This window comes from Rousettus aegyptiacus, unplaced genomic scaffold, assembly GCF_014176215.1.
Source record: "Rousettus aegyptiacus isolate mRouAeg1 unplaced genomic scaffold, mRouAeg1.p scaffold_m13_p_13, whole genome shotgun sequence".
Taxonomy (NCBI): Eukaryota; Metazoa; Chordata; class Mammalia; order Chiroptera; family Pteropodidae; genus Rousettus; species Rousettus aegyptiacus.
The window spans coordinates 42768440-42780907 of NW_023416288.1; the positions used below are offsets into that span (position 1 = coordinate 42768440).

The 12468-nt window shown below is 42.7% G+C and overlaps 1 protein-coding gene across 8 annotated transcripts in view; it reads right to left on the reverse strand.

The window, feature by feature from the left end:
* IMMP2L (inner mitochondrial membrane peptidase subunit 2) overlaps nucleotides 1–12468 on the reverse strand; it is a 631779-nt gene that overhangs the window by 207071 nt on the left and 412240 nt on the right. The gene's annotated exons all lie outside the window — the stretch shown is intronic.

Sequence of the window (12468 nt, forward strand, 5' to 3'; positions counted from 1 at the left end):
GTTCTGAATACGACATACATAATACATTCAAACTGAGAACATTTAATACTATTTTAAAATGGTATTCTGGAATTATCAGTCCTTATAAGGGGAAATAAAAGGTTCATAAATGGATACAAGATTATTCATATTAGCAATGGAAATAATATAAATTAAAACAATGAGAAACTTTTTTTTTTTTACCTTTCATATTAACAAAGACTGAAACGATTCTAATACTTATCGCTGGCTCAACACAGTGAAAGTTTCATACATTGCTGGAAGTGTGGAAAATCAAACTTCCTGACAAGTTTCATTAGCATATCTTCCTTGATTTCATCCACTTTATTGCTAAGGATGTAGCAAGTTTCAATAAAAACCAGCATTATTTTCTGAAAGGCACGGGAGATTACTAGAGCTCAGGAACATTATAAAGTTTGGAGTCATTTCAACTTCCATCATGCGGTAAGCTTTTTCTTGATTTCAATGATAGTTGTATTAAATTTACAATCAGGTCTGATTTACATAATCCCCCAAAGACAGCCCGAAACACATTAAAGGTCACTCACTTCCCCTACATATGCGAAATTCTAATCCATTCACCCCTTTCCTCTTCTATTATCCTGTCCCAGGCTTTTGTAAAACCCACTGCTTACTGGGCTTTCATTTCAAATGGAAAATCTTTCCGTTTGGCTTTCTATCCTACTAAACTCCATTCCCGTATGTATTACTCGCTCCTCTTCATGTTATAGTAAGAGATTAAACAGTCATTTACTTTTTGATGTGTGTAAAATTGAAATCCAGCCTCCAGAAATATTCCTTGGAAATACCAACAGGGCCAGAGGCGCGGAGGTGGGGATCGCTGCCCGCGCTGGCTGCATGTTAAAACCGGGTGCCTCACAATGGTCGGGGGTAGGATTGATTTGTGTAATAGGCAGAGTGGAACGTCTCCTTGGTCCCCAGGTGTCTCCTTGCAGAAGCCTGAAGTTAATGACTGCCTGCTCATCCCACCCCAAATATACAGCTTCCGTCACACAATGTTCTCTCTTGAAAAGAAAATATCAACAACTGTCAGTCCCTAATAGTGAAAAAAAAAATTTAATTATTTTCACTCCAATTCTCATTTGAATCACAACTACAAGGATGATCAATTTCAAAATCTTATTAGTTCTGCTGGCATGCACCATTTAGATTCTCATGCAGGATCACTTCGCAGAAAAAGACGAGGACACTTTTTTTTTTAAATGAACAGTTCACAATTAACATTGTTGTCAACACACATTTTCCAGTTTTGCAAAACTGCCAATGCAGACTTTAGTTTCAAATTCGACATTTTAAATATGGGAATAATTACTGCTTGTGCCTACAGTGCTGTTATATACATAGGTATCCGTCATGATAAGTTAGATAACATTTGAATATTTTCCATAACATAATAAATTGAGAAACTAAATTACTTAGGAAAAAAATAGATCCCCTAGGTTATTATCTCTTCTTTCTGCACACAGGCAGATTGAGATAAAAATAATAGCCAAAAGATAATTAGAGTTCTAATGTCAGGCTTATAAGAGGAGCTATAAATAGCATGGGGTAGAATTCTGATATAGAATTTTCCCGACTTCGGAGCTATGCCTTTTGTATTAAGAAGAAACTATTTGGGCAATGAAATTTATTCTGCTCTTTTATGAGCGTTGTGGCTGCTCCCCAGTGAAGGTGTTCTGCAGGAGTCTTTTACTAAAATAGCTCTTCCCCATCCAGCTCAAGACAAATATCTTCGCTGTCCAGATATACTCATGTGGCTTCTAGCAACTCAGCGAAGATTTCACTTAGAGTAACATCTCAATATACTCTCTTCCACTGCCCTCTGCCTCAAGTAATATATAACCAAAGAACTCATGGCATTTAGGCTAATTCTTCTCTTCTCCTTAAACTACTGGCCGAGACAAGAAATAAGTTTCGTATTTTCTACTGATTTCCAAGTTGAGGGAACAAAAGTAGATATACAGACCAAGGATGGCAAACTATGGCCCCGGAGCTAAATCTAGTCCAACACCTATTTTTAAAATAAAAGTTTTATTGGAGCATTTATTTTATAGTTGCTTTCATGCTACAATATCAGTGTTGAGTGCTTCTGACAGAGACAGCATGACTTGCAAAGCCAAAACTATTTATCATCAGCCTTTTACAGAAAAAGTAAAACTGATCCCTGCTACAGATGTAAGAAGGAACAAGCATCAGAAAGAGCCGAGAGCAGAAGATCTTGCCACAGAGAACAGCGTGCAGGAGGAGGCAGGGTAAGATCGTGAAGACACAGAAGCCAGCATATGAGTACTTGCGTGGACAGCTGTAGAAGTGCGTTTCTCCCAACTTTAGGGTTCACAAAATACGGACCTCTATCTTAACATAGCAGTACAACCAAATTATTTCAACAATAACCAAAAGACACTGATGATCTAACGTGGGCAAGGCATTCTGCTAAGCTCTTGGGTAGCTTGACGCTAACCAAATTTTATCTATTATTTCACTCCGGAAATTAGTTAATAATACATTGAACTTTGATCATCTGTTAAAATTTACAAAAGATTGGTGCATGGATTATTTTTCCTTATCTGGTCTTCAAAATAACCCTGAAAATAGAGAGATTTTTAAAAATAATAATAAAATAAAAACTCAGAGTGGTCAATAACTTTCCCCAGGTCACAAAGCTTCTAAAGACCAGGGCTGAGACTACATCTCCTGTCATTGACTCCTAGCGTAATACCCCTTTTACCATGTCTGGCTACGCCTCACTTCCTTAGACATCTTAAAAATAAAAACTTAATACAAAAACTTTTTACAAAAATGCAAGAGCATCCACAACTAATTAAATTGGTACTTTAAACACATCTGCTCCCTGCAAAAGATTCTTCCTCCAAACATTTTAAAAGAGAAACAGCGGCCAATTTTAAGTTTAAATAAGGTCAACTTAAATCGCACAAAAATAGAAGAGCTATCTGTTCCTTAATTATTAAGTAATTATTCGGGCTGAAATATTCTTGAATCTTCCTGGCATACTTCTTAAGCTTAGTTAAAAAGGTATTTTAAGACAATCTTTTTAGCTTCCTGCTGAGATAATTATACTTATATGTCTTTTCAAAATATTTGACAGACTTACTGTGAACAGAGGGAAAAAAAATAAAAATCAATATTTAGTTCAAAGGATGTACAAAAGTTAGCATTTCTCTGTATTTTTACTTGGGGTTCGAAACTTAAGAAAGTTATACACTAAGAAATATAGTTCAGGCGGCAGCAGAGAAGGCGAACACACTAATACACGAGCCGGCCCTAGGCGCGACGTGTTTCCCGCTAGGAAATACCAGCCTCCAGAACAGCACTTCGCACAATTTACCTGTGCCGAGGGTCCAGGTGGAACTGGAGGGTGAAGGCCCAAAGCAGATGGAGGAGAGAGGAAAAGCAGCTCAGGCGAAGGCATCAAAGTTCTAAGCCCTTAGCGCTGAACAAGGAGACAGGGAGGACAGGGCACAGGCTGGGGCACCCTGCCACGCTCCCTGCGGCAGTTTCTCCCTAAGTGAGCGAAGCCGTCGATTCCCTACCTGCCGCACCTGGGCATTTCGGTCTGTAGATTTCCTAGAGAGGACGTAATGGTCCTAACACTTGCTTTTCAATAAGGTGAGTTTAATGTAAAATATATTAAGTAATGAGTCATTATTTAATATTCATTGTCATGTTCTTGCCTTTAATTTTCCTTCTGTCCAGGTCATGCATATTGTAACCCGATATTTGCCCATGGCACCTTTGCTACCCCCAGGACGATTACTTATCATTTGGGAACTACAGAAGCAATCCTGGAATTGCCACGTCTTCAAATACCTGCCTTGTAAAGGTATGGAAGTGTCTCAGTATAGATATTCTTGTGTAACAGACACGCTCGGAAACATAACTCCTTATAGATATTTCTCAAATCTAATTTTTTTTTTCCTTATGGATTATTCAGGGTAAAAAATTATCATAAGAAATATTTGTTCTAATCCTTTTGCTGTCTTGCTGCGAGACAGACATAAGAAGACACCCACCAGATACACCCCCGGGACAGTGATTCGGGGTCAGAGAGCAGCGGACCTTCCCTCCTCACTTCACATGCTCCGGTTTAGTTTGAATCCTAAACTCAGCCTGTGACACTTCTGCGGTTAAAGAGGGGGCTGCAGATCTCACCTCGAACTTCAACCCGAAAGTTATCTCCAACGTAGTCCAGCTCCCCAGGTTGACCAGATGCTCCTCTTCCTAAGCTCCAGGGACCTTTGGCATGTCCCCACGGGGGCTATTCTGTGGCATCATATTTCTCTATTGCCTTTGCTGTTTCTCCACCAGATGATAAACTTTGGAAGGCAAGACCTAACGATGGCTTTTAACGCGTATAACCCCAGAACCCAGCACAGTGTCGAGCACACAGTAAATCCGAGAGGCACTCAAATGAAAAATGATTAAAGCATGACGACTACTTCTAAAAATGTCTGATATTTACCGAAAACATATGCAAGGCACCACGTAGCCAAATTATATCCGTTTTTCATATAATTCTCCAGGAAACTCTAGGGCATATGTACTACCATAATTTCCACGTTACAGGTGAGGAAAATTAAGTTTACAGAGTTTAATTCAGGACAGTAACACACTAAATGGCGAAGCTGGGATTTGGTCGAGGCGGTCTGAAAGTTTGTGCACACGACCTTTACGCCGTGCTGAATGAATGAATGAATGAATGACTGTGCATGAATGAATAAATGTGGAAGACTGACATATGTATTGAATCCAATTCTATAGACATGTGGACTCCGGTAGAAAATGAGCCGGAGAAGCCACTGCCGGGGGTAGGAGGAGAACCATCATGCCAGGTGCCACCACGATTAGAAAAAGCAACGCGCTCTGCACCGCCTGGTGCCTTCCAGCAGCTGCGGCATCTCTCGCAGTAAAGCGGAAACGTCATCTTGTTGCGGCGCTTCTGGAAACCTCCCCACCCTGCTAAACTTATTAGAGAAATAATGCGGACTTAAAAAAAAAAAAATTCGAGACGCACATTTCTCCGTGTAACTTTAAGGTGACTCTCTCCAGTGGCTAGAAATACCTACTGCTAAGGCATAACGCTTTCGTTAGCAATTCCATTTTTATACGCGGATACAGCAGAAGTGTGATAAATAATCACCTATAAGTACGTAAGGGGATGGTTCCAAAAAGGCATGAGTTGCCTACCAATCTATAACTCCTTAGTCAAAAAGAATGATTATTCTTTAGCAGGAAGAAGGTAAGAAAGTCCAGATTGTGTTAATAATTTCTCTGAGTGACCTCGGAGGGGAACTCATAAATTTTCCCAAAGCTTCTTACTTAGGGGTAACGAGACTGCTGGACAGACCTCAGGACAGTCAATGTCACCTTTCAAGCCCTTATTCACTAAACGATGGCATTGGTCAGATCTTAATGACAAAACGAGGAGGCGCCATGCTAATTTGATTTGGAAAAATTCAGGGTTCAAATTAAACTAGGCTCAAGGGCCTCGGACCTTTCTGAAAACCTACTGTTCCAGTACCCACAGGGTAAGCAAGACCCAGGGTATAAAACACCCTCTGGTCCTTGAAAGCAACCACCCTCCAGGCTCCCATCAGCGTCAAAAAAAAAAAAAAAAAGGGAAAAACTCAATTTAGTTCTGTTTTTTTTTCCTATAAGACTTCCACAGTTGCTGGAATATACTATGATTCAAACATCTGTGATAGGCTAATATTGATTTTTGTATCTTCGAAAGCACATTTAAAATCAACCAGCTTTCAAATGTCTAATTTCCAGTGATTCAATAGGTTTTTTTTTTTTTTTTTTTGCTAATACCAGAAAGTCATTTTTAATAAATTAGGGTGCTTCGACATTTAAAAATATAGTCTCTAGACTGGAAGAATTATCATTTAAATATTTAAGAGCGAGAGAAGCCTCGTGATTCTCTTCCTCGGACTACTCTGCAATACCCATACTCGTTACAGCCTTGCGCCGTCCTTCTGGCAAAGAAATGGCTGCTGTGAACAGGACACGCTTCTCCACACCTCTGACCCCACCTGGCCTAAGTCCCCCTGCCAGGACCGGGAAGTGATTCTGTTTTCTGTGGCCACCTCCTAGAATTCTGAAAAAGGAGGGCCAGATTCTAAATGAAAACAAACCGAGTGAAATAAATTATAAAGTTTGTTGCAGTTCATCTCGGCAGCCCAGTTTATGTTGATTATTCCAAGGTAATAATCACTGGTATATCCCCTTTCACTCTCAAAAGTGTCCTACCCTACGTGATAAACTATATGGCTACCCTCTCCACTGGGGACCAAAAAGACTACCTATTCTCCTCATTGAGCCTGCTAACCACATGACACCCCAGATTCCACATGGCTATAAAGTGTATCTCACCAAGAGAGGAGAAACGAGGCTAGGCTGCCCTCTGATCAGGCTGACAAAATCTGTGAATTGGAAAAGTGCAAATGTCCCCTTAAAAAAAAAAACACTGATGCCTTGGAAATTTCGATCGTGGGTTGATTCATATTGACTTGCTGTAGTTTAGGACTTTCTATTCTTTTAAGCCTTTTCTAAAACAGTGCTTCCGTATGAGTCATAACAGAGTAGAAAAAAAACTATGAAAAATATTTTGATGGAACTAATGCATCTGTCTAAATATTACTTGCATTCGCTTTGTACTGTTTGTGTTATAGATAAGCGCATACATTTGGGTTAACATTATGAAAATGACTACGTTCCTAGCTTAGCTCCCCAGAGAATCAAGCAGTCAGTCACCTTGTGATTCTAGCTGATGTTGACATAAGAAGAGAAAGTTGGGGCCTCCAGGAGCCCCCTCATGTACAGTCAGAGGAAGATTTGGCTGAATGATCTGAAAAGATACTTCAAGTCTACCTTTTACCTTGTCAATATAATCCTAATGACTGTGATTACAAATAATGCAACTACTTATATGAGTATATAAGCAAGAAAACTAGTTCTAGAAGAAGCTAGATATGATTTTCAGAGAGGAAAATACTTCGACCGGTTCCCCAGGTCAGATTGATGCCCTTTGGTCTGTTCTCCACACAGCAGACGGAACAATCTTTTAACAATGTCACCTGAAACATACCAACCCGTGGCTCAAAACCCTCCACTGGCTTGCCACCCGCTAAAATAAAATCCAAGGTCCTCACTAGGGCCCAAGGGGCTCTGCAAACCTCAGATGTCATCTCCTACCACAGTTGTCCTTCAGTGAGGTCCCGCCATGCAAGCTTCTTGTAATTCCTGAAACTCGCTTAAGGTAGATCCATATCACCTTTGCCTTTGTGGTTCCTTTGGATTGAATGGCCCGCCCCTCACTCACTAGCAAGGCTCTCCACCTCCCGCCCCTCCTTGACGATCCTGCTCAGATATCTTCTCATCGGAGAGGTTCGCAGTGAGCATCCTCCCTCAGTTAGCGGTCCAGACACTCGCTATCTCTCTCTACACCCTTTCCTGCTCTATTTTTCTCCTTAGCAATTCCAGCTCATGACATTGCATTACATTTTAGGTTATCTGTCTGTTTATCATCTGCTTTCGACTACCGGAATGTAAGCCCCACGAGGGTAGGCAGGCTCTTCTGTTCACTTATGTCTGGAGTATCCAGACCAATGCTCATAAAACGGACAGTCCTAAGACTTATACTCTCGGTGAACTGATTAAGGGAACTCTACCATGACCGTCTAAAACTAATTTGAAAATTTGTGTCGAAATGTTTTGACCTCTGAATCTGGAGTCTACAACTTCCCCACTGCACATGATCTTTAAATCGACTTCCCCTGAAAAGGGTATTTCATGGCGTGTTGGTAAGAGCACACATATACACAAACCTCTTGGGAAGGAAATACGGCTGTATCTATAGGAACTAAAATAACAGCAACAGCAAACGTTGACTCGATGTTTACACTCCTAGATATTTCGTCTACGAGAATAAACACACCAGTGCACAAAGGTATGTGTGCAAGGATGTTCTCTGTAACGCTGATTTTGTCAAGCTCGTGTTATTTCTGTAAAGAAAGGAACAGAGTTTATCTTTCTTAAAGAGTAAGGTCAAAGTGACCAGCCAAAAGGGCAGGTTGTAGTTGTATGAACGTGAGGTTCTGAAGGGTGACGCGGAGCAACGCGACAGCTTATGGCACCACCACGATCTGAGGGGCCTCGCGGTACCAGCCATACCCACGAGCCCCATCCAGCCCACCCGGCCTTATGACCACATGCTCTGGACCAGGTGAACGGCCGACCCGGCTACGGCTGACTGGACCACGGAAGGCACCTGCTCCAAAGGCCGCTCCTCAACCGGTTGACCAGGGCACACTCGGATGCCTCTCGGGCGGGTCAAACATGAGCAGGCCCGAGGAAGTCGGCAGCTGGCGACGGGGCGGAAACCCACGGAGACACAGGCAAGACGGGAGAAAGCCGTGTGTCGTGCACAGGTGGGCACAGGTGAGCGGAAACTGGAAGTCCCGCGTCCACCGGCCCCGGCCCCCAGCACCCCGCCCTCCCCAGAGACCTCTAAAGTAAGCTCTCTACATACCTAGTGTGTTTAGTAAAGCTGAAGTTTAAGCAGCAAAACATTAAAGCTTGGATTAAGTCTTTAAACAGTTTAACCTCTGAAAAGATTATGGTTCCCTCTACCCTCTAAGGCTGTATAATTCAAAATAAAAATACTAGCGAAACCACAGTAAGTGTAACCCAGTTCTTATGTCAGATATTTTTTTCTCCTGTAGTCGTATTATGAAGTATTAACGTTTCCCCAACAATGATGAAAACACTCTAGTTACCTACATGTGTGCTTGGCTCGCCTGCCAGGCGACCCAGCATTACCCACGGTGCAGTGGGGCCGGACCGCCCACATCCCAGACCAAAGCCTCTTGCTACATCAAAGGCCTCCAGAGACTAGTGACCTCTAGTGATAGATGGACAGCATGTTTTTTACTTTACTTTTTATACGTTCTGGCATTTTTTAAACCGGATCACAGGAAAAAGAGGCACGTCAGTGAATGATATCTTATTACCTAAATATACCTTAATGTGTTTCAAGCCTCTTAGAAAATTATTATGGAATGTATTCAATTACTAAATTAAAGCTCAGGAAGTCTAGCGCCGCCAGGTACCAAGGAATGCACTTTAAATCTTCTTTTAAAACACCGGATACAAGATTCTTTCTCTGATCCAGTCTCAAATCGCTGTTAGAAGCTGCATGGTGGGCAGGTCCCGAGCCTCGACGCTGCCGTCCTCGTGTTCCTCGCTGCCGCGTGACCGAGGTGCAGTGAGGCGGGCAGAAAGGGACGCCCGGCCGGAGAGCCAGTTGGCGAGACTGGAACCAAGGAGCTAGACGTGGCGCGCGCGGCAGCGAGGGGAGGAGAGGGTCGAGACCGCGCCCCGCCCCGCCGTCTCCTCGGCCTCTCCTCTGCGAACCCAGTGTTCACATTTACTGAGAAAAGCAACGACCTGGCCTTGGACGCAGGGACGTCTCCCGCCGGGTTTCTGACGGCACAGAGAGTTCGATGCTGGACCACGTCTGGCCACCTCACTTTGCTAGTGAGCGTAGACAACGCTACGCCTGAATTAAAGCCGCGTTCTCCGCGGATTATAATGCAAAATGGACCCCTCGGCCTTCCTGACTCTGTGAGGTTACTTGATATAGATGAAATTTTTGCCTGCTTTGTTGACTGGTTTTTGTTTCTGTTTTTAAAAAGCTTTGCTGAGATGTAATTCGTATAACATATTTACCCATTTAAAATAGACGACTCATCGTTTTTAATATAGTCACAGAGTTGAGCGAGCATTGCTACAATCTATCTTGGAACATTTTTATTGCCCCCCAAGAGACGGCCGCACCGTGAGCCGTACCTCCCGCCTCCCTCCCCCGTGCATAGGGTCGCCCCCCTGCCTCCGCGAACTTGCCCGTCCCGAGCATTTCATGCGAACAGAATCACGCGACAGGCGGTGTTCCGTGACTGGCTGCTTTCATTCAGCATCAAGTTTTCAAGCTCTGCTGACTCAGTCCCTGAATGGGATTTGAATCACACCCACGCGTTAATATTTCCAAATAGTAAAAGCATATTTTGGGTATTCATGGGTAGATATGATATGTCTTTCCAAATGCACGGCTCTTCGGTTTCCCACTGAAATCACAAGGCTAAGTAGGTTCTTGAAAATAAAAAATAATAACTTTTACAGAGCCGTCAAGTTTGGTGAATATGTAATGCCTATCCTACAGGAAATGCAAATTAAGTTCTCCATCCCAATGCACTTAGGTCTGGCTAAAATCACATCCCCACACACATCCGTCCTCCCCGAAATCCTTACTCTATTTAAAAAGCCAAAATTGCTTATAAGTCAAAAGATAAACGACCCGGTACAAAAACGGACAGACACATCACACGGACACTTCGCCCAAGATGACACACGTGGTGGACAGATGCTCAGAGTCACGAGCCGTCAGGGAAACGCAAGTCAAAACCACAGTGAGGTTCCGCTTCACGCCAATTAGCACGGCTATCGTAAAAAATATTCATGAAGGCAAGTGTGGGCCAGGGCGTAAGGAAGCCGGAACTCTTGTACACAGCCGGGGAACATAAAATGGCAAAGCCGCTCCTGAAAACAGCCCGGCGGTCTCTTAAAAAAGCTAAAAGCGTACTTAACCATAACGCTCAGCATCCCTACGTGTATTCCCAGAAGTGAAAACCTATGTTCGCCAAAGACGGAAATGTCCCGTAACATGTATACGACTGTCCCCGTCATTACTGATAATGTCCCCAAACTGTTAACAATCCAAAATCTATTAACTTGTGGATGGAGAAATAAAACGCGGCCGGTCCACGCCATGGAATATGATCAGTGATAAAACAAACAAACAAACAAACAAACAAAACCACAGATGCAGACACAACTCGGAGGAACCCAAACACGCCATGCCAAGTGCAGGAAACAAGACCTAGAAGGCTCCACGTGTGATGATACCGTCCTAATAAACTCGCTGGGAAAGGCCACGCGCTGGCGACGGAAGCAGGTACGTGGTCGCTCGCCCCTGGCAGCTGGGAGCTGCGCGCGGGCGGGAGGAGGGGATGCGTGTTCAAACAGCAGGTGGGGGGGTGGGCTGCTGCACAACTGTATACATGTACACTCAAAGTCATTGAACTCTGCCTTCAACATGGGGTGAACTGCATAGTACATACGGTGTATCTCAATGAAGCTTTTAAAGGAGACAAAGACCAGGCGAATAAATATTCACAAATACAAACCACACGAGCCACACACGTCAGTAGCTTCGTTGACAGCAAGCAGGTTACTAACGGCGACGTGAAAGTCTGGCCATTCATCCCTACATCAGCGAGTCCTCAAACTGTTTGGTCAGAGGACTCCTTTACGCTCTTGAAAATCACTGAGGTCTCGGGGAGCTTTTGTTTATGTGAATACTATCTGTTGATCTTTACCATATTAGTAATTAAAATGGACAACTAAAAAACATCTTTAGTGACTTTAGTGATCCAATCTAAAATAACAATAAACCTCTATGTTAACAAGAAGAACATAACGTCTAATGGCAAGTAGAGTTATTTTTCAAAGCAAAAGGAAAAACGGTGAGAAGAGTGGCGTTTTACACAATTTTTGCCAGTCTCTTTAGCATGTAGCTGAACAGAAAACAGCCGTCTTCCCACACCTGCTCCTGCAATCTTACTCATCACAAAAACTGCACCTTACACAGGGGAAATGGGAGTGAAAAGGGCAAATAACATCTCATCAGTATCAGGAAAGCAGTTTTGAACTCACAGACCCCCCCGGAAGGATGCTGGGAACTCTCAGCTGTCCGCGGTCCATCATGGGAGAACCGCTGGCCTAGATTCTGCTGCAAAACCCACTGAGGTTCACGATAACGAGACTGCTCAATCTGTACTGTCGTTAATATAGATAATTTACGATCCAGCTCTTTCAAAAAACCGGATCAGAAGACTTTCTGAATATAGGTTTCAGAGCACTTGGACTCGTTCATTCTATAGACCTGGCTACAACTTATTTAAAGAAAGAAACGGGATGAGATGCATCACTACTTACTTGCCGAATATCAAACTCTGTTCTAGATGTATCAATGATAGAATAAATAACGTCACTACACATGAAAACGCCTGATTGCTACAGTGTTATTTTCTAAAGCTACCATTGCGTCACTGATTCAGAAGTTTCTGCTTCACACCTTTTGCCATTTTCCCCATCTCTATTGTAATGAAAGATCCTCCTTAGTTTCTGTATCTCAAATAATAAAATGTTCTGGAAGTTTCCTAAAAGGAACCTTGATAGCATATGTAAAACAAGTAAGTATGCTAACTTTAATATCTGAAAAAAAATAATGATTTAATGGTCATTTTAGAAAACATGGTCCATTTCAGATCAATTACCATTTGTTCCTCCGGTGCCTCCCAGTTAAAG